This window comes from Dendrobates tinctorius, unplaced genomic scaffold, assembly GCF_039654945.1.
Source record: "Dendrobates tinctorius isolate UK_male_01 unplaced genomic scaffold, ASM3965494v1 ptg000065l, whole genome shotgun sequence".
Lineage (NCBI taxonomy): Eukaryota > Metazoa > Chordata > Amphibia > Anura > Dendrobatidae > Dendrobates > Dendrobates tinctorius.
The window spans coordinates 2,988,369-3,015,000 of NW_027361733.1; the positions used below are offsets into that span (position 1 = coordinate 2,988,369).

The following is a 26,632-nucleotide window of genomic DNA, read 5'->3' on the forward strand; positions in this document are numbered from 1 at the left end:
CAGAATGACCTGAAGAAGGAGTATGGAACCACACACAGTCCAGGCTGACAGGGCATCCTTCTGGTGAGACGAAGTAGGTGTGCCATCCGGAATCACCGAGTGCCAAGTTTCTTGGTGCCCAACAGCCTCCAACACAGAGGGTACAAGGACTTCTTCCTCCTGATTGGCAGAAGGCAGGGACCTGGAAGCTTCAGACTTGACCCCTACATCAGCCGGCCAACTAGAAACAGCAGACACCTTCACTGAGTCCAACTTCAGCCCGACATGCCAGAAAAATTGGACCTCCTCCTCCCGATTGGTGAGAAATGAAGATACGTAGGTCATTGTTCCAACCTCTTCACCCACCTGCCAAATGGAAGCTGGAGGCATACATACAGGGAGCCACTTCAGCCTGTTACCCTGAAAAAACTGGACCACATCTTCCTGGTTAGAGGATGAGTGAAGCTCTGTCTTGGGACCTTCACCCCTAGGCCACAGGGGAGCTGAAGGCATACACTCTGGATCCATCTTCAGCCCTTTATCCTGGGGAAGAAAATCAAGAGGCAGGGGTGCTCTTGGGAGCAGAACACTGGTATAGTCACTGGGGATGTGTGAGGAGACTGAGACCACCTCCCCCTCTTCAGAGGCATCCTCACACCTTGACTCGGCGACTAGCAAACCAGGCGAAGAAGACGACCTTGCTGACTGAATGCGACGCAAGGGAACCAGACACCTCTTGTCCCTTGGTTGTTTCAAGTGTGGTGCCTTGCTGGGTCTCCAAACATAAATGGGCATCAGGATCTCTGGTTCAGAATGACCCATGGGCATACCAGTCAGCAGATGGAAGATGAACTTCTTCATGTATAAAGCTCCGACCTGGAGCTGTAGTTGTCCTTGCAGGACTAGACTGTTCTCCAATAGGGCTCGGCCACCCCGAGACAACGCCCACGCTGGCTTCGGGAGCTGTATGACAGAGACCACACACTGACTCAGTCTGACTGGTGACTTAAACACACTAAAGCTCCCTGAAGGCAGACAAACAGTCAAAGAGTTTAATAGAGAGGGAGTACTCTCGCCAGGGGCAGCCTCTTCTACTGGCCCAGGGTTCTGGAGTACAGGCTTCACAGGGCAGAGGCCAGATTCCGGTTGCAACTTGGCCCGCTTCTTCTTTTTAGACCTCTTGGATCTTGCACGGGAGGCTGCACCGGCAGACTGTGGAACAGGTGATGGCTGGACGGTCATAGGTAGTTGAGACGTTTCACCCACAGGTTCCTCTTGTCTGGTCTGTCTCTGGAAGCTTGGAGGGGAAGACTTTACAGGAGCAACTGGACGAGGCACATCAAAGACTTTACGGAAGGCCACCAGGAAGGCCCCTAGGTTCATGACAATAGGATCCCCTGCTTCCCAGAGGGGAGTAATCCATATCAGAGCATCTCCTGCTAGGTAGGACATGATGTATCCCACCTTGAACCGGTCAGAGGGGAACCAGGCTGCATTCTGCAGGATCTGGTGCAGGCACTTTTTCAGGAACCCTTGGCACTCTTTAGGGTCCCCATAGAACCTAGGCGGGTCATCTGGGTTGTGCTCCTCATAGGCCAGAAGTTGCTCATACATAGCCCTGGAGACAATGAGTGGTTCAGACGTCTCAACAATTGGAACCACGCAAGGCGGAACAAATTCTTCCGGTTGGTCATACTGGCAGGAAGAGAGTTCATCATGCTCTGCAAGCGGAAGGACATGGGACTCAGCGGGGACCATGGCCTGTGCAAACTGTCACGCTCGCGCCTTGGCTGAATGGCGCGAGCCGGGGGGTTGTGGCCCCACTGTGCCACAAACCAGACTATCCTGGAAGGGGCGTGACTATGACAGCTACCTCGGTCTTCACTGGAGCCTCTGATAGTGAGGTCAGGCTTGTGCGGCAGATAGCTGTCGGGTGCCACTCCAGGGTGGTATCTGGCTGTGGCTGCTGGTCCCACTCGGGGACAAGTCACTTTGACAGAGGCTATAGACAGGCAGGCAGGTAGACACGACAGGCACGGCTTGGAGACACAGGACAGGCGGGCACGGCTTGGAGACACAGGACAGGCGGGCACGGCTTGGAGACACAGGACAGGCGGGCACGGCTTGGAGACACAGGACAGGCGGGCACGGCTTGGAGACACAGGACAGGCGGGCACGGCTTGGAGACACAGGACAGATTGGCGTGGTATGAGAAGGAGCAGGTAGGGACCTGTTCACACAGCAGGTGTAGGCAGGAGGGAGTGGTGTATGAGAGAGCAGGTTTGGACCTGTTCACACAGCAGGTGTAGGCAGGAGGGAGTGGTGTATGAGAGAGCAGGTTTGGACCTGTTCACACAGCAGGTGTAGGCAGGAGGGAGTAGAATATGAAGGAACAGGTTAGACCTGTTCACACGGGAGGTGCGGAGCAGGCAAAGCGGCTAAGGAGCCGTGCAGACAGAGCTGTGAGGGTGCAGATGCACAGATAAAGCTGCGAAGGTGCAGATGCACAGATAAAGCTGCGAAGGTGCAGACGCACAGATAAAGCTGCGAAGGTGCAGACGCACAGATAAAGCTGCGAAGGTGCAGACGCACAGATAAAGCTGCGAAGGTGCAGACGCACAGATAAAGCTGCGAAGGTGCAGACGCACAGATAAAGCTGCGAAGGTGCAGACGCACAGATAAAGCTGCGAAGGTGCAGACGCACAGATAAAGCTGCGAAGGTGCAGACGCACAGATAAAGCTGCGAAGGTGCAGACGCACAGACAGGGAGGACACAAGGAAAAACACAGCAAGGAAGGGAGCCACGGACAAGGAGAAAGGGAGACTGATAGACAAAGGTAAGACTGAGTTCAGACAGAGACACAGACAAAGACACAAGAACCAAGACTCAAGGGTCAGGGTACTCTGCCTCCTGGCAGGCGGACATAGAAATGCTAGGCAAGGTACCAAAATACAAGAGTACACAGTAAGAGCCTTCAGAGAAGGCAAGATACAGAACAGGGCCTCGCTGGCTCAGCAGCAAGGAGCTAACTGAGTTTAGACATTGCACAGGCAATGTTTCAGTGGGAGTGGTGAAACTACATAGTCAAGGGCTCCAGGTGATTGGTCAGGGACAGATTACCCAGGTGCACCCTGACTGCATAAGAGCCAGAGAGTTCCGGCGCCGCCCCCCTATACACACAGTCAGGAAACATGGAGAGCAGAGGCACAGAGCTGGCAACAGACAGAATTCACAGCATGGCTTGAAGCAGAAAGTAAGTTGGTGTGCGGGGGATGGGAGGCCATGTAGTGATGCCAGCAGGGTTGTTACAATACTTGGAGGAATAATGAGGACAGGAAACTGATTCACGTATTTATCTGTCCAAAACCAGATTTTTTTAATCGGAAAGTTATTTTTCAAAAGCTGTATCGACCAAGAGGATACAAGGAGAAGGGGACGTGCACCATGAAAAACATACACACTGGTATGATGTAGTAATTGGTGGTTGATGGGATAGTTGGCGAGGGAGTTGATGTGTAGTAATAGACTCTGCTATCAGCTTCTATGATAAAGGATGTGATATAGCCTCAGCAAAAAGGGAATGGGAAATAATGGAAGGATGAGTTAAAAATAACAGAACCTCAGACTGTGAATGAACCTGACTTTCACTGACAGGTGTCATTGCAGAATTACCATTTGTGCTGTCCTCAGTAGGGCACACTTATTTCCTCCCATTATTGGATGAGCAGTGTAGGAATCGTGTACTGCTAGTGGAAAATAGTGTGGAAGGAAGACCGGCGGGAAGTGATACAGGCTGTATTTACATTGTGGCCAAGAACAGCTGGAGTGGACGAGGCTACAGTCAAAACTATGACCAGAGGAAACACTTGGGAAAAGCCTGTCAGAAGGATGGAAGCATTAAGCAGACCACTGGCCTCCCACAGGTGCCACTGAGTTGGGAGCTGCCAAGCAGCCAACCCAAACCCTCCTGGTGCGCACGAGAGCGCGTCGTTTCCTATGGAATTGAGGCAGTCCCTTGAAGAACGGTGTAACGGGGTCTTCCAAGCTGGGGTACCTCTTTCAGTACCACCCCGTGATTTCGGAGGTCCGCTCTGCGTTGGCTGGAGTCTGAATGAAGGATGCTGGCTGGAATTCCTCTGAGTGCATGGACGCATATAAAAGATCACTGCTTCTCCATGTATTTCCAGTCTGACAACACTTTACTCACAGGACACAGAATATATCACACAGATACAGAGGGCCGGCCAATAGAAAAGCGTCAGGCAAGACATGCATTACAAAAGCCGCAGGTGGCCGGAGCCTGCCGATGTTTACTGTGGGAATTACAAAGGTAGGGGGAGGGCAAACACTGCTGATACATTAGGGATGCATTTTCACATGGAACCTATTATATATACATATAACTGCACAACATATTCTGGGTGCTGAGTGGTTCTGTAACAAACGGTACTTGACTAAAGCAGCCATCAATTTACAACACCAATGTTGGCATCTAGAGGGGGCAGGTAGGATAGGTACTGGAGCAGGTCAGGCTTGTGGGGCAGATGATTAGGCAACATTAGGTTCAGTGCAAATCAGGTTTGAGCCTTCTGTCGGAGGGACTCATGTAGCAGTCCACACGGTGACTGGCAGCGCTCTTTGCGTAGTGTGGCCGTTCCCAATCTATTTAAATGGATGACCCACTAAAAAAATAGTGTATGCTCACTGTACTATTTGCAGTGTGCACCACAGCTATTAAGATATACTGTTGTGTGGGCACTATACTTTTTTGCAGGATGTTTCTATATCAGTAAGAGCAGACTACAATAGTCCAAACAATAAAAATACCTCCTGACATAATGGACTCTGTATACGCAGAAGTAGGGACTTATGGGTTCATTCAGCTCATGAGGTAGGAGCTTTCCATCACATACCCTGGAGAATTACAATTCCAAAAGTGGAAGCCGTAAGGACACTGCACACCTGCCTTGCGTCCGACATTTTCAGGTAATTCTGTATAAAGACTAATTTGTTTGAATCAGGTTGGATAGAATCTTCCGAATGGAGTCTTCTTGTCTAGATATACTGCTGCACCCACCCACAATATTTGTATTGTGACCATAATTGTAAATTAATTCTACTTAGTGTGGCCTGGTTATTCTGTGACCGCTAGGAGATGGTCTGCAGTCCGCGCTTCTAACAGGATCCTCAGGTTACATAGCAAAGTGGCATATGTGTTCTGCCACAACTTAACTGCTCCCTCCCCATGCATGCAGTCATACTAGCAGCATCCCAACATCATATTAATAAATTACAATTTATCCAATTTGACTGGACATTGCACTAGAACCACTACGCTTACCCTGTATGCTGGGTGTATTTTTCAGTATGTTCCCCTATTCTGTATATATACACTGCACAGTACCACTTCTCCTGTCCTGTATACTGGGTGTAATTCTCAGTATCTGTATTATCCTGTATATATACACTGCACAGTACCACTTCTCCTGTCCTGTATACTGGGTGTAATTCTCAGTATCTGTATTATTCTGTATATATACACTGCACAGTACCACTGCTCCTGTCCTGTATACTGGGTGTAATTCTCAGTATCTGTATTATCCTGTATATATACACTGCACAGTACCACTTCTCCTGTCCTGTATACTGGGTGTAATTCTCAGTATCTGTATTATTCTGTATATATACACTGCACAGTACCACTGCTCCTGTCCTGTATACTGGGTGCAATTCTCAGTATCTGTATTATCCTGTATATATATACACTGCACAGTACCACTTCTCCTGTCCTGTATACTGGGTGTAATTCTCAGTATCTGTATTATCCTGTATATATACACTGCACAGTACCACTTCTCCTGTCCTGTATACTGGGTGTAATTCTCAGTATCTGTATTATCCTGTATATATACACTGCACAGTACCACTTCTCCTGTCCTGTATACTGGGTGCAATTCTCAGTATCTGTATTATCCTGTATATACACACTGCTCAGTACCACTTCTCCTGTCCTGTATACTGGATGTAATTCTCAGTATCTGTATTATCCTGTATATATATACACTGCACAGTACCACTTCTCCTGTCCTGTATACTGGGTGTAATTCTCAGTATCTGTATTATTCTGTATATATACACTGCACAGTACCACTGCTCCTGTCCTGTATACTGGGTGCAATTCTCAGTATCTGTATTATCCTGTATATATACACTGCACAGTACCACTTCTCCTGTCCTGTATACTGGGTGTAATTATCAGTATCTGTATTATCCTGTACATATACACTGCACAGTACCACTTCTCCTGTCCTGTATACTGGGTGTAATTCTCAGTATCTGTATTATCCTGTATATATACACTGCACAGTACCACTTCTCCTGTCCTGTATACTGGGTATAATTCTCAGTATATGTATTATCCTGTATATATGCACTGCACAGTACCACTTCTCCTATCCTGTATACTGGGTGTAATTATCAGTATCTGCATTATCCTGTATATATACCCTGCACAGTACCACTTCTTCTGTCCTGTATACTGGGTTTAATTCTCAGTATCTGTATTATCCTGTATATATACACTGCACAGTACCACTTCTCCTGTCCTGTATACTGGGTGTAATTCTCAGTATCTGTATTATCCTGTATATACACACTGCACATTACCACTTCTCCTGTCCTGTATACTGGGTGTAATTATCAGTATCTGCATTATCCTGTATATATACCCTGCACAGTACCACTGCTACTGTCCTGTATACTGGGTTTAATTCTCAGTATCTGTATTATCCTGTATATATACACTGCACAGTACCACTTCTTCTGTCCTGTATACTGGGTGTAATTCTCAGTATCTGTATTATCCTGTATATACACACTGCACATTACCACTTCTCCTGTCCTGTATACTGGGTGTAATTATCTGTATCTGTACTATCCTGTATATATACACTGCACAGTACCACTTCCCCTGTCCTGTATACTGGGTATAATTCTCAGTATCTGTATTATCCTGTATATATACACTGCACAGTACCACTTCTCATGTCCTGTATACTGGGTGTAATTCTCAGTATCTGTATTATCCTGTATATATACACTGCACAGTACCACTTCCCCTGTCCTGTATAGTGGGTGAAATTCTCAGTATCTGTATTATTCTGTCTATACACACTGCACAGTACCACTTCTCCTGTCCTGTATACTGGGTGTAATTCTCAGTATCTGTACTATCCTGTATATTTACACTGCACAGTACCACTTCCCCTGTCCTGTATACTGAGTGAAATTCTCAGTATCTGTATTATCCTGTATATATACACTGCACAGTACCACTTCTTCTGTCCTGTATACTGGGTGTAATTCTCAGTATCTGTATTATTCTGTATATATACCCTGCACAGTACCACTGCTCCTGTCCTGTATACTGGATGCAATTCTCAGTATCTGTAATATTCTGTATATATACATTGCACAGTACCACTGCTCCTGTCCTCTGTATACTGGGTGTGATTATCTGTATCTGTATTATACTGTATACATACACTGCACAGTACCACTTCTCCTGTCCTGTATACTGGGTGTAATTCTCAGTATCTGTATTATCCTGTATATATACACTGCACAGTACCACTTCTCCTGTCCTGTATACTGGGTGTAATTCTCAGTATCTCTATTATCCTGTATATAAACACTGCACAGTAACACTTCTTCTGTCCTGTTTACTGGGTGTAATTATCAGTATCTATATTATCCTGTATATATACACTGCACAGTACCACTTCTCCTGTCCTGTATACTGGGTGTAATTCTAAGTATCTGTATTATTCTGTATATATTCCCTGCACAGTACCACTTCTCCTGTCCTCTATACTGGGTGTAATTCTCAGTATCTGTATTATCCTGTATATATACACTGCACAGTACCACTGCTCCTGTCCTGTATACTGGGTGTAATTCTAAGTATCTGTATTATTCTGTATATATTCCCTGCACAGTACCACTTCTCCTGTCCTGTATACTGGGTGTAATTCTCAGTATCTGTATTATCCTGTATCTATACACTGCACAGTACCACTTCTCCTGTCCTGTATACTGGATGTAATTATCAGTATCTATATTATCCTGTATATATACACTACACAGTACCACTTCTCATGTCCTGTATACTGGGTGTAATTCTAAGTATCTGTATTATTCTGTATATATACCCTGCACAGTACCACTTCTCCTGTCCTGTATACTGGGTATAATTCTCAGTATCTGTATTATCCTGTATATATACACTGCACAGTACCACTGGTCCTGTCCTGTATACTGGGTGTAATTCTCAGTATCTGTATTATTCTGTATATATACACTACACAGTACCACTTCTCCTGTCCTGTGTACTGGGTGTAATTCTAAGTATCTGTATTATTCTGTATATATACCCTGCACAGTACCACTTCTCCTGTCCTGTATCCTGGGTGTAATTCTCAGTATCTGTATTATCCTGTATATATACACTGCACAGTACCACTGGTCCTGTTCTGTATACTGGGTGTAATTCTAAGTATCTATATTATTCTGTATATATTCCCTGCACAGTACCACTTCTCCTGTCCTGTATACTGGGTGTAATTCTCAGTATCTGTATTATCCTGTATCTATACACTGCACAGTACCACTTCTCCTGTCCTGTATACTGGATGTAATTATCAGTATCTATATTATCCTGTATATATACACTACACAGTACCACTTCTCATGTCCTGTATACTGGGTGTAATTCTCAGTATCTGTATTATTCTGTATATATACCCTGCACAGTACCACTTCTCCTGTCCTGTATACTGGGTATAATTCTCAGTATCTGTATTATCCTGTATATACACTCACTGGCCACTTTATTAGGTACACCTGTCCAACTGTGTGTTAAGACTTAATTTCTAATCAGCCAATCACATGGCGGCAACTCAGTGCATTTAGGCATGTAGACATGGTCAAGACAATCTCCTGCAGTTCAAACCGAGCATCAGTATGGGGAAGAAAGGTGATTTGAGTGCCTTTGAACGTGGCATGATTGTTGGTGCCAGAAGGGCTGGTCTGAGAATTTCAGAAACTGCTGATCTACTGGGATTTTCACGCACAACCATTTCTAGGGTTTACAGAGAATGGTCCGAAAAAGAAAAAAAATCCAGTGAGCGGCAGTTCTGTGGCCGGAAATGCCATGTTGATGCCAGAGGTCAGAGGAGAATGGGCAGACTGGTTCGAGGTGACTCAAATTGCCACCCGTTACAACCAAGGTAGGCAGAAGAGAATCTCTGAACACACAGTGCGTCGAACTTTGAGGCAGATGGGCTACAGCAGCAGAAGACCACACTGGGTACCACTCCTCTCAGCTAAGAACAGGAAACTGAGGCTAAAATTTGCACAAGCTCATCGAAATTGGACAGTAGAAGATTGGAAAAACGTTGCCTGGTCTGATGAGTCTCGATTTCTGCTGCGACATTCGGATGGTAGGGTCAGAATTTGGCGTAAACAACATGAAAGCATGGATCCATCCTGCCTTGTATCAACGGTTCAGGCTGGTGGTGGTGGTGTCATGGTGTGGGGAATTTTTTCTGGGCACTCTTTGGGCCCCTTGGTACCAATTGAGCATCGTTGCAACGCCACAGCCTACCTGAGTATTGTTGCTGACCATGTCCATCCCTTTATGACCACAATGTACCCAACATCTGATGGCTACTTTCAGCAGGATAATGCGCCATGTCATAAAGCTCGAATCATCTCAGATTGGTTTCTTGAACATGACAATGAGTTTACTGTACTCAAATGGCCTCCTCAGTCACCAGATCTCAATCCAATAGAGCATCTTTGGGATGTGGTGGAACGGGAGATTCGCATCAGGGATGTGCAGCCGACAAATCTGCGCCAACTGTGTGATGCCATCATGTCAATATGGTCCAAAATCTCTGAGGAATGCTTCCAGCACCTTGTTGAATCTCTGCCACGAAGAATTGAGGCAGTTCTGAAGGCAAAAGGGGGTCCAACCCCTTACTAGCATGGTGTACCTAATAAAGTGGCCAGTGAGTGTATACACTGCATAGTACCACTGCTCCTGTCCTGTGTACTGGGTGTAATTCTAAGTATCTGTATTATTCTGTATATATACCCTGCACAGTACCACTTCTCCTGTCCTGTATACTGGGTGTAATTCTCAGTATCTGTATATATACAATGCTCAGTACCACTTCTCCTGTTCTTTATACTAGGTGAAATTCTCAGTATCTGTATTATTCTGTATATACACTGCTCAGTACCACTTCTCCTGTTCTATATACTAGGTGTAATTCTCAGTATCTGTATTATTCTGTATATACACTGCACAGTACCACTTCTCCTGTCCTGTATATATACACTGCACATTACCACTTCTCATGTCCTGTATACTACAGGTAATTCTCAGTATCTTTATATCCTGTATATATACACTGCTCAGTACCACTTCTCCTGTCCTGTATACTAGGTGTAATTCTCAGTATCTGTATTCTCTGTATATAGACACTGCACAGTACCACTTCTCCTGTCCTGTATACTGGGTGTAATTCTCAGTATCTGTATATATACAATGCTCAGTACCACTTCTCCTGTTCTTTTTACTAGGTGTAATTCTCAGTTTCTGTATTATTCTGTATATACACTGCACAGTACCACTTCTCCTGTCCTGTATATATACACTTCACAGTACCACTTCTCATGTCCTATATACTAGGTGTAATTCTCAGTATCTGTATTATCCTGTATTTATACACTGCACAGTACCACTTCTCATGTCCTGTATACTAGGTGTAATTCTCAGTATCTGTATTATCCTGTATATATACACGGCACAGTACCACTTCTCATGTCCTGTTTACTAGGTGTGATTCTCAGTATCTGTATTATCCTGTATATATACACTGCACAGTACCACTTCTCCTGTCCTGTATACTGGGTGTAATTCTCGTATCTGTATATATACACTGCACAGTACCACTTCTCCTGTCCTGTATACTGGGTGTAATTCTCAGTACCTGTATTATCCTGTATATATGCACGGCACAGTACCACTTCTCATGTCCTGTTTACTAGGTGTGATTCTCAGTATCTGTATTATCCTGTATATATATACACTGCACAGTACCACTTCTCCTGTCCTGTATACTGGGTGTAATTCTCAGTATCTGTATATATACACTGCTCAGTACCACTGCTCCTGTACTGTATACTGGGTGTAATTCTCAGTATCTGTATTATTCTGTATATACACTGCACAGTACCACTTCTCCTGTCATGTATATACACTGCACAGTACCACTTCTCATGTCCTGTATACTAGAAGTAATTCTCAGTATCTGTATTATCCTGTATATATACACTGCACAGTACCACTTCTCCTGTTCTTTATACTGGGCAGGGCTGCCATCAGGGTATTACTGCCCTGACTGGCGTATGGGGCCCGGTGGGCAGAGGGGGCTCGCATCGGGCCCGTCTCCTCTGCTCACCGGGCCCCTACCGGCAGGTAAACCAGGCCCTTAGCACGGTGCTGCGGCAGCTAAATGCTATTGACATTCGGGCTCACCGGCCCACACGTCAATAGTTAAGAGACGCCAGCCGCACATCACTGGTGTCTGTCACTCTCAGTCGCCGGCGAGTGTGCTCTTCAGCTGTGTAGAGGGACGGAGCTTTGCAGCTGGAGCATGGCCAGGTAAGAAGAACTTGTTTATTTTTGAGAGCGGCGATCTGGGGGGCCCGGGGCAGAATGCTGGACGCTGGGGCAGAATGCAGACACGAGGGTAGAATGCTGGATGCTGGGGCAGAATGCTGAAAGCTGGGGCAGAATGCAGACATGGGGGCAGAATGCTGGACACTTGGGAAGAATGCTGGCCACTGGGGCAGAATGCAGACATGGGGGTAGAATGCTGGACACTGGGGCAGAATGCTGGACGCTGGGGCAGAATGCAGGACATGGGGGTAGAATGCTGGACACTGGGGCAGAATGCAGACATGGGGCCAGAATGCTGGACGCTGGGGCAGAATGCTGGACGCTGGGGCAGAATACAGAAATGGGGGCAGAATCGTGGACACTGGGGCAAAATGCAGGACATGGGGCAGAATGTGACAGTGAGACACAGGGGGGGGCAGAATGTGACAGTAAGACACAGGAGGGGGCAGAATGTGAGACATGGGGCAGAATGGAGTTACGGGGCATGGTTGGAGATACGGGGCATGATTGGAGACACAGGGCAGGATGAAAGACATGGGGGCATGATTGGAGACACTGGGGGCAGGATTGGAGACAGATGGGGCAGGGTTGGAGACAGATTGTGCAGGATCATGGGGCAGGATGGATACGATGGAGACAGATGGGGAGATCATATGGGGCAGAATGGATACTCATGAGGGTGGGATGGGAGAACATATTGCTGAAGCCAGGAGACACACGGGGGCCAGGATGGCGGATATTATTACCATAGGGGCTAATTAAGGGATATTATTACTGCATTGATGTATTTAATTTTTTGAGTATACTGGGCGGGGGCGGTCCTGTTACTGTGCGACACTATGTCGCCTTTTTTTCTTCATGTGGTGTAATGTAGAAGTTGGGAAAAAATAAGTAATACACTGCCCCAGTAACACTGCCCCTATTAGTCAAACAATCATTAGATTTGGTTTCCAGTACCATCTCTATGCTGATGACACCCAATTACACGCTTCTTCTCCTGACATCACGCCAGCCTTTCTAGAAAACACCGGCGATTGTCTAAACGCTGTGTCTAACATCATGTCCTCACTATATCTGAAACTGAACCTGTCAAAGACTGAACTTCTTGTGTTTCCTCCCACTACTAATGTACCTATACCCGACATTGCCATTTCTGTGTGTGGTTCCACTATTACTCCCCAGCAACATGCCCGCTGTCTTGGGGTCATACTTGACTCCGAGCTTTCCTTTGCCCCCGACATTCGATCACTGGCTTGATCTTGTCATCTGCACCTCAAAAACATTTCTAGAATCCGACCTTTTTCTTACTTTTGACTCCGCAAAAACTCTTACTGTTTCTCTTATTCATTCTCGTCTCGACTATTGTAACTCTCTTCTAATTGGTCTCCCTCTTACCAAACTCTCCCCTCTCCAATCTGTCTTGAATGCTGCAGCCAGGATCATATTCCTCACCAATCTTTACACCGATGCCTCTACCTTGTGCCAGTCATTACACTGACTATCCATCCACTCCTGAATTCAGTATAAACTTATTACCCTCACCCACAAAGCCCTCCATGGCTCAGCACCACCTTACATCTCCACCCTTGTTTCAGTATACCACCCTACCCATGCCCTCTGTTCTGCTGATGACCTGAGGTTAGCATCCTCAATAATCAGAACCTCCCACTCCCATCTCCAAGACTTTACACGTGCTGTGCCAATTCTTTGGAATGCACTTCCCATGTCAATACGATTAGTCCCCAATCCCCACAATTTTAAGCGTGCCCTGAAAACGCATTTATTCAGACTGGCCTATCGTCTCAACACATTAACCTAATCTATCCCTGTGTGGCACAGCCAAAAGTTTTACCATAACCATGTTCCCCACATCATGTTCCCACATGCTTTATGCATCCATTAGCCCTATGTGTCTGTACTGTTACACACTTAACATTATGGCTGGTCCATACAATCATGGCAACTGTTACCACCCACCTTTCGTGTCTACCTCTTTCCTCATAGACTGTAAGCTTGCAAGCAGGGCCCTCATTCCTCTTGGTATTTGTTATAATATATGTGATTATTGTTATGCTGTAATGTCTATCATCTGCACAAGTCCCCTCTGAAATGTAAAGTGCTGCGGAATATGTCGGCGCTATAGAAATAAAATTTATTATTATTATAAGTAATATGTTCTGCAAGCGGAGCTTTAGATAACTGTTATTTCCTGCAGAGACAAGCCCTGGCTGGAAGACGTGATGGCGATCTGTGCTGGATGAAAGATGAAAAGCGAAGATGAAGAACTTCACCTAGAGACGTCACTGGTGAGTTAGTGTGTTACCTATACACTGACACTATACACTCTATACTATATACAAAGGTATAATGCCACCAGTGATCACTGTATTACCTGTATATTATATACAGAGCTCCTGTATATAATGTCATTGTTCACTGTATTACCTGTACACAGACGCTGCATACTAAGTACAGATCTCCTGTGGATAATGCCACTTATGGTGATAGTATTATGTTCTTTCATTAGTGATCAGTATTGTAGTATTCAGTCACCATGTGGTGGTAATATGTGGTCTGGGCATGGTGTGGTGGTATTTGTTCCTTGTATGTGATATTATTCTGTCACTGTGGTGGTAATATGTAGTCTGGACATGGTGTAGCGGTATTTGTTCCTTGTATGGATAGTTTCACACTAGCGTTTCTGAGCGCAGCGACGGCCTGTGCACGGCCACCGCTAAGCCCTGCCCCCTGCCGCGCCTCCGCCGGTAGCTCCGCCAACCGGCGCATGACGCTGCATGCGCCCTGCGTCCCCTATCTTTATCACTGGGGGCGCAGGCCGTGCTGCAGTTTGGTTGCGCCGGCGCACCGTCAAAAAGGCGCATGCGCCGCCAAACACATACTGCGCACGGCCTGCGCCCCCAGTGATAAAGATAGGGGACGCAGGGCTCATGCAGCGTCATGCGCCGGTAGGCGGAGCTACCGGCGGAGGCGCGGCAGGGGGCGGGGCTTAGCGGCGGCCGTGCGCAGGCCGTCGCTGCGCTCAGAAACGCTAGTGTGAAACTAGCCTATGTGATATTATTGCTCATTTTAAAAATTGAAAAATAAATAAAAATATACCTAAATTGTATTGCATATTTTAACAAATATTTAATAGGTTACAGTAGAGTAGATATCACCTTATGGTAACCAATTCATTCAAAGAAGTCTGGTACCACACAATGGTATAAAGTTATAAAAATATATCTTTATTAATATAAAATACAATACAACAAGAAAGGTGTCAGACACTAATTAGGGACGAAAAAAAGTCCATAGAAAATCCCACTGTAGCAGATTAACAGCGACATATGGCAAACCCACATAGTATGCAATAATGAGGGGGGAAGAAACACCACATACCGCCAATATAGCAATTATTATTGTCTATAACAGACATATATGTATACTAATGGCTGGATGAAGGACCCCCTCTAACAAATTATGCTCAACCAGCGCAAGCCGCAGGCAGAGTGAGCAATAAGGATAAAATACCTTGTGAGTGTCAGCTGGTGTGGATTCATGGACGTCCCTACTGCCCCAGTATTTTTCATACTATGTAGGTTTGCCATATGTCACTGTTAATCTGCTATAGTGGGATTTTCTATGGACTTTTTTTCATCCCTAATTAGTGTCTGACACCTTTCTTGTTGTATTGTATTATATATTAATAAAGATGTATTTTTATAACTTTATACCATTGTGTGGTACCAGACTTCTTTGAATGAATTGGTTACCATAAGGTTATATTGAATTTTTGGTGGTATATTACCCTTGAGTGGGGATTTATGTGATTTACTGGGCAATTTTTGTGATTACAGTAGAGTAGAGCCTGGCCAAAAGTGTCTACCGTGTTATGGTGGCGGGTTAAAAAAATCTTTTGGCCAAAACAAAAGCTGCCGACTATATGTGTGATCTGGAGATGGGAACTGTAAATGTGTGATAGGTGAGAAGTGGAGTTTTTCCGAGAGGGTGGTAGGACTGTGGACAGTTCGAGGGGTGGAGGCGGAACTGGATGGAGCCTGGGCGGAGTCTCAAGGGGGCCCCGAAAATTTTGCCAGAATGGGGCCCCGAAATTCCTAGTGGCAGCCCTGATACTGGGTGTAATTCTCAGTATCTGTATTATCCTGTATATACTGTTTATGTGAGATAGCAGGTATGCGGGATGCAGTGACGAGCAGGAGGCAGAGAAAGAGTAAAGGGTTTATTACAGGGGATACTCAACGCAGGGAGAGAATAAGTTATGAGGAGAGTAAAACTGAGTATTGTAACAGGGTAAGAACAAATGTTTATGAAACAGGTAAACTTATCAGTCTAATGATTTCTGGGCTGTGGAAGCTTTAAATCCCACGGTGGCGCCGCAAGTGACGCGTGTGGGTCGCCCTCACACCCAGGGCAGCGGGGTACCCGGTACCGGGCCGGTGTCAGGGGAAAATGTGTCACTGCAGCAGTGACCCGGTTCGTGGCCCTGGGCGCCCAATATCAATGGCGGTGATGTTAATGGTGTTAAAGTTTATTTGAATAGTTTGTGACGCCACCCGTGGTGTTTGGCAAGGCAGATGGTAAGCCAACGCTGGATGCAGATCCGCTGGGACTGATGGTTTGGTGCAGCAAAGATGGTGTAGCTCCCCACAGGTGGAGCTGTAGTCCCAGGGCAGTGTAGGTGCAATGGATGAGGAGATGCGCAGAATGGTATAGATGCTGGTACCCAGATGTAGCGGTGCTGAAGGTGTTAACGGCGAATGAATGGAGGACACCAGGGCTTGCAGTTTCAAAGCTTTACTCACAGTTCGTGGTACCCACTGGTGCCCGCCTCCGTGCCGTGTCCTCCGGGGTAGAGACTCAATCAACCTCCCGGGCAAGTCAGGGTTCTCCTCTCCAACACTCCGCCAACATGTGCCTTTCCTGAACGACTCCTCTATTTTAGTGTGAAGAACTCCAGTACCGTAGTTCTCTGGAATTCCTCCTGTCAGATGTTCCTAGAACCTTACTTGTATGACAGACAGCTGTAGCCTCTATCGGGGACTTCCTTCTCAGAAGTCCTGGCTCTCTATCCAGTTGCTGTTGTGTCTCAAGTCTTTGATGGAAGTAGTGCATTTACAGCCAACCACTCCACCGGTGTCTGCTGCAGAACCATAAGTGTCCTCCATACAACCTCGGGGACCGGGCCCCGGCCTTGCGCTGAGAACCTATAGGCAGGGTACTCTCTCAACCCACAACTCCTCTCTGTTCTCCTACTCCTTCGTTCCGCGCTGTTCCTTCTCTCTCTTATGGAAGCTGAGGCTGCAGGTCTACGTCCTTCTCCTTCTCTTCTCCTTCCCGTGCCAGCTGGCTCAGATCACAGAGGCAGCTGCAGCACTCTTTCTAAACTGAACTCAAACTGAACTCAAAACTAACTTCAGAACTGAACTCCTCTCGCCTGACCTCCCGTCAGACTGACCTACAATTCTCCACTTTCCCCCTCTTTTATACTAACTCCACCCACCTCCCAGCACATCTCGTGTTACGAAGCAGGGTTCCACGAAGGGTGCTCTGCTACCCCCAGCCTGAAGCTGCTAGGTGGACCTACTGAACTATCCTGTGTGTGGGATGCAGGTGTTGGAGTGTGGAAAGTGTGATGTTGTCACATCTCCTGTTGTTTGTGGGCTGTTGCCCTTGTTTGCATTCTTTGCCTAGTAACAGTGATGTAGGGGAGAGGAGGAGTCGGGGGCAGGGACGTAGAGAGGAAGGAGGAAGTAAGGAATAAAGAAAAGCACGGCCTAGCAGCCAAGCACCAGCACATCAGTGTACGTCTCTGAATTCTTTATCGCCGACATCACAACACTACAACTGGCGACGAGGAAGCGTTCATTTATCAGCCACAGGTATTTCAGTCCCACGAACAGTCTACAAGGCTATCAACACTCACTATGGCTTGTCTACCCGCATTTCCCGCTTTTGATGTACATCAGTCCCAAGCAAACCTGGCAGTATCTTGGGATAAATGGCTAAAGCGATTCGAGATATTTCTGCAAGCCATGAATGTCTCTGATGATACCCGGAAAAAAGCCATGCTATTACACTACCCAGGGGAGCAGGTTTACGATATATTCACTACTCTGCCGAATACAGGGGAGGACAAGGACTATGAGCTCAGCAAAGCTGCGTTAAGCAAGCACTTCTCCCCTCACAGAAATCCGGCATTTGAAATTTTTAAGTTCAGGCAGTCAAAGCAGTCGCCAACAGAAAGCATGGCTGAGTATCATGTCCGGCTACGACATCTTGCAGCGCACTGTGAATTTGCGGAGGTAGACAAAGAAATCCAAATGCAGATCGTACAAGGATGTATTTCCTCCAAGTTAAGGAGACAAGCACTCAGAGACCCCACCATGACGTTGGCGAAGTTGCTAGATACAGCGCGTATAAATGATGCTGCAGACAAACAAGCTAAACTGATAGAGAACATCGAGCATGAGCCAGACGCGACATCTTCTATAGCCAAGCTTACACAGAAACCAAATGTGCCTCGCACGCAGGCAGCCACATGTTACAACTGCGGTGGATCGTATCCTCACCAGAATGTCTGCCCAGCAAAGGGAGGAACTTGTCATAATTGCGGAAAGCAAAATCATTTTGCAAAGGTGTGTAGATCCAAGCCACAATCTCCTCATACCACCGCACAACCTAGGTCACCGAAGATCCAAACACTGCAGATTAATGACGAGTCCCACAGCACCTATTTATTCTCCGTGACGGAAGAGGGATCTAATACTGTGCACGCAGTTACTAATCCAAAACGAGTAATCCTAGTAAATGGCAATCCAATAGAAGCCCTGGTGGACACGGGGGCATCAGTCAACGTCATCAGTCATACAGTCTACAACCAGCTCCTAAACAAACCTACTCTACAAAGTACTAATATAAAGATTTTTCCTTATGGCTCAGCAGCTGCACTGCCCCTGTGCGGAAAATTTCAGTCAGAAGTAGCAGCTGAAGGAAAGTCCATCACTGACACCTTCTATGTGGTAGAATGCTCTGCGGACACACTTCTCAGCTGTACCAGTGCAATATCTCTGGGTCTTGTGAACCTTGTCAACAGCATTACAGGTCCTTCGGCCCACCACATTATGCAGAAGTACCCAAATCTCTTTAAAGGCCTAGGTAAGCTAAAGGATGTTCAAATAAAATTGCATATAGATCCGTCAGTACAGCCCTCTATTCAGCCCCACAGGCGCATTCCATTTCATGTCCGCAAGCTTGTGGAGCAAGAACTGCAAGACCTGGAGGCGTCCAATGTCGTCAAACGAGTTGAAGGCCCGACCCCCTGGGTTTCACCAATCGTTGTTGCACCTAAACCGAAGCAGCCAGGTAAAATCCGACTATGTGTGGATATGCGCCACGCCAATCGGGCGATCCAAAGAGAAAGGCACATCACGCCCACTATTGATGACATTCTCGCAGACCTGAATGGTGCGAAGGTATTTTCAAAAATTGACCTAAACTCAGGCTATCATCAACTTGAATTGCATCCAGGCTCCAGGTACATTACAACTTTTAGCACGCATGTGGGCCTGCGCAGATTTAAGAGATTGAACTTTGGCATCTCATCGGCCGCAGAAATTTTTCAGAATATCGTCAGCCAGGTTCTGTCTGGCATTGCAGGAGTCCTCAACGTCAGTGATGACATTCTCATTTATGGCACAACCCAAGAGGAACATGACAATCGCCTAGAACAAGTATTTCAAAGACTCCAAGCCTGCAATCTCACTGTCAATCCGTCAAAATGTGAATTTAACCAAAAATCATTAACTTTTTTTGGATACATATTTTCTGAACAAGGAGTTTCAGCTGACCCAAAGAAAGTGGCTGCCATAAAATCGGCTAGCCCACCGCAAAATGTGTCAGATGTTCGCAGCTTCCTAGGACTGGTCACATACTGTGGGCGATTTATACCTGACCTAGCCACTGTTTCTGAACCTCTGCGACAACTCACAAAGAAAGACTCTCCGTGGACATGGGGCACTGAGCAGCAAGCAGCTTTTGACGCATTGAAAACCAACCTAACCAGCGACACTGTCATGGCCTATTTTGACCCGTCAAAACCCACACAGCTACTGGTGGATGCTAGTCCAGTAGGCCTAGGGGCAATTCTCACACAAGTGTCTAGCGCAGGCGACATATCCACAATCTCATATGCCAGCAAGACACTAACGGATACAGAGCAGCGATATTCACAAACTGAGAGAGAAGCCCTGGCAGTTGTGTGGGGGTGCCTTCATTTCCATTTATACCTTTTTGGACATCAATTCACAGTGATAACTGACCACAAGCCACTCGTTCCAATTTTCAATAAGCCCTCTTCAAAGCCTCCCCCGCGTCTTGAACGCTGGTTGCTCCGCTTACAGAACTATCATCTCCAGTTGAGATACGAGGCGGGAGCTGGAAATCCCGCAGACTATTTCTCGAGACACCCAGCACCACAGCCCACCACAGACGACATCCCCGCGACGATTCTGGCGGAGGAGCATGTCAACTTTGTCGTCGCCCATTCGGTACCGAAAGCTATGACCATACAGGAAATTAAGCAAGCGCTGGATGCCGATCACCAACTTCAATTTGTGATAGAGACGGTTCGGTCTAAGAACTGGAGCAGTTTTCTCGCTGAGGCCCGCCTTCACCCTACTGATCAAGCTGGGTACCTGGAGGTTTTCTTTAACACGAGACATTCACTATCAGTATCAGACTCAAATATGCTCTTAAGAGATAATCGCCTGGTGATACCTCAGAAACTTCAGAGCAGGGTACTGGATCTGGCGCATGAAGATCATCAAGGGGTCGTGAAAATGAAGCAGCTACTGCGGGAGAAAGTGTGGTTTCCCGGACTTGACAAAAAGGTGGAGGCACTCGTTGAAACATGCATACCGTGCCAAGCCACTACAGTTGCCCATAGACGTGCACCATTACAAATGACACCCCTGCCAGCCGGCCCATGGATAGCTGTTAGCATCGATTTCTGCAGTCTACCAGATAGCTCCTACCTGCTGGCGATCATGGATGATTTTTCAAGGTTTCCAGTCATCGAACATGTTTCTACAACCTCGGCCAAGGCTGTTTTACCAAAATTAGACAAGATCTTCTCGGCATATGGCATACCTGAGATCGTGAAATCTGATAATGGACCGCCTTTTAATAGTACAGACTTTCAGTCCTTCGCAACCTACCTGGGTTTCACACACCGGAAAATAACTCCTTGCTGGCCTCAGGCCAACGGTGAAGTCGAACGATTCATGCAATCGCTCAACAAGACCCTAAGGATTGCTACCATGGAGCACAAGGACTTACAGCAAGAGTTGAACGCATTCCTCAGACAGTACAGGGCTACACCCCACTCTACAACGGGAATACCACCTGCAACGGCACTGTTCAACAGGCCCTTACGGGTCAAACTTCCAAGCATTCCAGCAATCTCCGTCCAGACCCCGATTTCTATTAATGACTCCATATCAAAGGAAAAGATGAAACGGTATGCAGATAAGCGCAACCATCGAGGCAGACAGCCGGCCATACAGGTGGGCGATTGGGTCCTGGCACAAAGGTTAAAAGCGACTAGCAAGTTTGCGTCACCGTACCATCCGGAACCCTTTCAAGTTATAGGCGTTAAGGGCACCATGGTTACTGCCCGGAATCAAAGTCGTCAGGTCACACGAAATGTGTCCCACTTTAAAAAACTCCGGGGCCACGTCCCAAAAACCACGCCTATTGAGGAAGCGGAGACTGGAGATGCCGTAAGCCTAACAGGGGATGTCTCCGGGGATACTCAGGGCTTATCTGGTGATGGGCTGTCTCACCGCTATCCGACTAGGACCTATCGCAGACCACCTGCCCACCTTACAGACTATGTTCTGCAGTGAGACTTAATGTTTGAATGACAATATTCTTCAAATGTTTCATTTTTTTGTGTCGTGAGAAAAGAAGAGGTGTGATGTTGTCACATCTCCTGTTGTTTGTGGGCTGTTGCCCTTGTTTGCATTCTTTGCCTAGTAACAGTGATGTAGGGGAGAGGAGGAGTCGGGGGCAGGGACGTGGAGAGGAAGGAGGAAGTAAGGAATAAAGAAAAGCACGGCCTAGCAGCCAAGCACCAGCACATCAGTGTACGTCTCTGAATTCTTTATCGCCGACATCACGACACTACAGAAAGGAGTTCCCAACTTACCTAGTTGGTGGGGCACTACAGCTTAGGAGAAGGTGCAGTACCTCTGTGGTGACTGAGCCTCAGGGGCGCCACACGTGAAGTCTCTGGCTCGATCATGAAGAAAGTTGAGGCACTGTCTCCTGACGGAAGCAGCCTATCCTGGCTCTCCTAGGCGAGGTCCTGCGTTCCCGGGGCAGTGTACGTGACGTGGAGTAGTCTGTGTGCAAAGGTCTGTCCGGGTCAGAAAGCTTTCCCCCCGGCAACAATGGTGACAGCCCCAATAGTTCATGAACCGACGCCAGAGAGGTACCACCGGCCCGGTCCATCTTTCTACATATACACTGCACAGTACCTCTTCTGTCCTGTATGGTGGTTGCAGTTCTCAGCATAGTGCTTAGTACCTGTCTCTGTATTAAGGCACTGCACATTATAATTTATCTTATTCTGTAGGTACGAGAAACAGAGTACCACTTTTTTGTTGTTTTTTATGCAGTGTGTAGTATATTGTAGAGCGGATGTTGTTGGAGCCATTTGGTGGAGATGAAGATATCGATATATTTTACTGTGGGAATGGAACAAATGCAGCCCTGAAATTTCCGATGTTTGGGAGGAAACAGATTTTACTGCAGATGAGAAGAGGTTTTTCCAGGACAACACTGAGACATTGCTGGGCTATGGCGTCTCTACCCATAGTGATGTCACATAACTGATCTTACTGTAGATGCGATATGTGATGGGAATTCATTATGTAACCATTGCTACAAAAGATTAACTTCAGCAGCTTTCTTGACTGTAAGCCACTAATTAGTCACATACAACTGCTAACAATCTGTAAAAGGGAGCACATATTTTTACCAAGAAGTCAATTCTGTTATAAACGTAAAGGGTTTTCCACTTTCAGGACAGTAGACCTGAAATGCTGTAAAATGCCAAAAATAACAAATAGAGCAGTTACTCTTGCCCTCCCTGGGTATAGCATCAGCTCCACGCTGCTCCACGCTGCTGCTTGGTTTCATATGGAGTCTGCAGAAATATTTAAAAATATATATTTATATATAAATTGGGGTCCAAATCTATGAACCCCAATCTCATTGCTAAGGATAAAACAATCCTACTACCGACATTATGATGTGGGTTGCATAGTGTACAGTAGTTGGACCCCTCTAGTCTTCATCCCAGGTACACTACAGCTTGGAGTTACATTGATTTCTCCAAAGTTGTCCAGGAGTTGTCCCACACAGAGGGTTACTGTGAAGGATGAAGTAAATTTCTCTCCACTCCTGAAATGTGCCCCCACCCTTGGGATTCCACAGGATCATTGTTTTTCTTTAATTAAAATCTAGGAACAAACTCTTTGAAGCTCAGGGACTAGCAATTAGCATCAGCTCTCCTGCAGGAACAGCCTAACTGGATTCTTTTGTCTGACTCAAGCACATGGAAACATAGGGGCACAATAGGTCACAGAAAGGCTCTGAGGTATTGAATCTGGAAAATAACTTATATTAGCAAAATGCAATAACTCTGAGCCTAGCCAAGCACATTATCGGAATCGGCATTCCTTCCCCCACATGTCCGAGCCCAGCAGCCATCTGTAGCACTCTGCGTTATCGAGTTACAAAGCATAGCTACCAGCAATTACATACGGCAGGCATATTTAGTCTCTATGCGCAGATAAAATCCAACCAAATCCAGTGGCACCGCTGCCATTCCATTCAGAGCTTTGGGCGTAAAGTTATGAGTCTCCACGATTCTGGACGGAAAATCATACTCTCAGAGATGGGAGGAGAGAGGCTGCACAAGCCCAGGGTTGGGCACAAAGTGTGGGAGGGAACAGCCTAGGAGATAAGAGACAGCTGCTCATTTTGAGCTTATTTTTTTCTACTGGCAGGAGGATCCGTTACAAGATGCAACCAGGAAAACTATGTAACTAAGATTTGGACCTGTGATCCATCAGTGCTTCCCTGTGGTCACATGCTGCATAGCACAGTAATTGCAACCTATCTATACACTACCTTTGTACTACATTCTTGACTGCATACCTGTATATACCTGTATATTGTTCTTGTAAATATATACCTGTATATTTCTAATGCGCCTTTTTGGTGATTAAATTTAAAATTAATCTTGGGCTGCTCTTTAATCTCGATACACTAATCCCCACATCCGCACGCTCTGTTGATTATATTATACACTACCCGGGTTGGTTTCTGACCTGATATAAGCCTGTTGTTGGACGACGGCTTATGTCAAACGAGGAACTCGTGGCAGCATACGGTACTGTGTTAGTGAGGCGCCCTGACAGTGACGGGCGGGAGGTTTATATATATATCCCCAGCCTGGACTGGTGATGTATATCCCCCCTCACTGGGAGCGCCTCATTAACCTATACATACCTATATGCGAAGACTTTCCGGTGACTATTTGCCCTTGGTGCAGTTCCCTGACTGACCTATGGCAAGTGGTGGCACCAGAGAGCTGATCCCTGCTGGGCCCTTCTCTCCCCTCCCCCGAAGTGAGTGAAGTCGACACCCCCTTCCCCTGTGCGATCCTTATTCCTTTTAACTTTAAAGATGTAATTTTTTTTTTATATACGAGGGGTTCTCATTAAAGATTTCCCCTGACCCACTTCCTGTCGACTGAGAGCAATGAAACTTGGCACAATTATTAGTCCTTCTCTACATAGGTGCCACATAGGGACACACAGTTTTGCCATCTCTTTACGCAACTGTAAACAGCTCACTTGTAGAAGTCGACAGGTTGCTCCAAAAGCCACATTGTGACTGCGGAAATCTCATCATCTGGAAAATGATTGCCCTTCAAAAATATTTTCATTGTTGGAAAGAGGTGGAAGGTCGGGTGAATAAGGGGGATGTGGTAGAATTTCAAAGCCACAGGAGCATGCTTCCATTTGGGCAACATGTGAGTTGCGAACTGGTGCATTGTCTTGCAGAAAAGGTGGACAACTTTGGTGAGCATGCCAGATCTCTTGGTTTTGATGGTCTCCTGCAGCAGTGAAGCATAGTATGCCTCAGTGCTCTTGGTACCCTTTGCTAGAAAATCCATCAATACTATTCAGTGCTGGTCCCAAAATACTGTGAGCACAACCTTGCCTGCCGAGTGTTGAGCACATGCCTTCTTTGATGGCGGTAAGTCATGATGCTTCCATTGCATCAACTGGACTTTAGTCTCAAGATCAAAGTGATGGACCCAGCTTTCATCCCGTGTGATCAGACTTGAAAAAGTCCTCCTGGTTTCCATGGCACATCATCAATAGAGCCTGAGAGCCTTCGACTAGTTCCTGGTTCTGGAAAGGTGTGAGCAGCCAGATAACCCAGCGAGCGGATACCTTATGCATGTGAAGATGGTCTTGGATGATTTTTTCCACTGACCCCACACTAATCTTGACATTTTTGGCTAGGTAGCGAATGGTTATCCAACGATTTTCCAAAATGGCTACCTCCACTTGCTGGATGGTGTCTTCATCAATAGCTGAGTGGGGTCGCCTCAGAATTGGAGCTGTTTGCACCGAAGTCCGACCACATTTGAATTGACGATGCCAGTTCTTGACTACATCATATGATGGAGAATCGTCACCATAAGCCTCTTTCATCTCATCGAACGTCTCCTTTGGTGTGCAGCCTTTCAAGTAAAGGAACTTGATGGCTGCTCTGTATTCCACTGGGTCCATTATCAAACCTCACACCACTTCAGCACCTGTAAAATCAAGACTGTTATCAGTTCTGAGTAGCAAATTGGCAGGTAACCTATAGAGACATATATCATTTCAGATGTGCAGTTTCAACGTCCTAAGATAAATAGAAGTGGGTCAAGGGAATTCTTTAATGAATGCCCCTTGTATATGGTGTTTTTTATTCACTTTGTAGCAATACCAGGTAGGCTAGGGTTAAATCCTAGCTCTGCAGGCTCTGACTAGGTGCAACTGGCTAACTCTGCATGTAAACAGGTTAGGTGTACATCTAAGTCAGTCTGCTGGGGAGCTGAGCAAACTAGATGTGTCTTGGAGCCGAAGAGAGAGTCCAGCCAGAGTCTCTCTGAGAATGGTCTGCACAGACTGTGTGCACAAAACCGCAAGTATCAGTAGTTGTTATGGACGATAGCAGTTTTGTTTGACCAAATTGGGGCTAGCTCAGCAGTGTCTGAAGTAGTCAACATCTATACTGTTTAGTTAGCACCTGGACAAGGCTAGGGATTTATGTTTATGATTTTGTTTTTGGTGCAACCTTTGGAAATAAACATTATTGTGCTTGTGGCATCAAAACCCTGTGCCTGTGTGTACACTACTGACCACCAAAGAGAGTGAATCACTAAAATTTATACCTGCTTAACAACAAAAACGACATATAATACACTCCCCTCCACTTCTTTGATTATTTTAGATAGGGAGCAACTACTATTTTTTTTCAAACTCACAGTAACCACTTTCAGCACCTACCCTGAGTTATGGACCTCCCAGGGGGTTGAGCGTATCGGCCCCCTTATACAATAATCACTCCTACAGTCTGTAAAACATGAGAACATTTCCCCATATCCACAATAGTCTTCTGCTCCCCTTATTGTAGAAGGTTACACATGCAGTCAGCAGAGTTAACGTCCATTTACATAAATCGTCTGTCAGCATTAAATGCTCACAAAATTGTTTAGTTTATAGCTGATTGGCAGTCATCTAATAGCCTGC

At 46.2% G+C, this 26,632-nt stretch overlaps 1 protein-coding gene across 2 annotated transcripts in view; it reads left to right on the plus strand.

Moving 5' to 3' along the window:
* Positions 1–3,160: 3,160 nt before the first annotated feature.
* Positions 3,161–26,632, plus strand: part of PTGIS (prostaglandin I2 synthase) — a 125,453-nt gene continuing 101,981 nt past the window's right edge. Inside the window, exons 1-2 of one of the 2 annotated variants that reach the window (XM_073580512.1) lie at positions 3,177–3,233; positions 13,945–14,035. The gene's annotated coding sequence lies outside the window, so the exon portion shown is untranslated. Of the gene's footprint in view, positions 3,234–13,944; positions 14,036–26,632 lie in introns of both variants that reach the window. The other variant, XM_073580513.1, reaches the window with a different exon arrangement.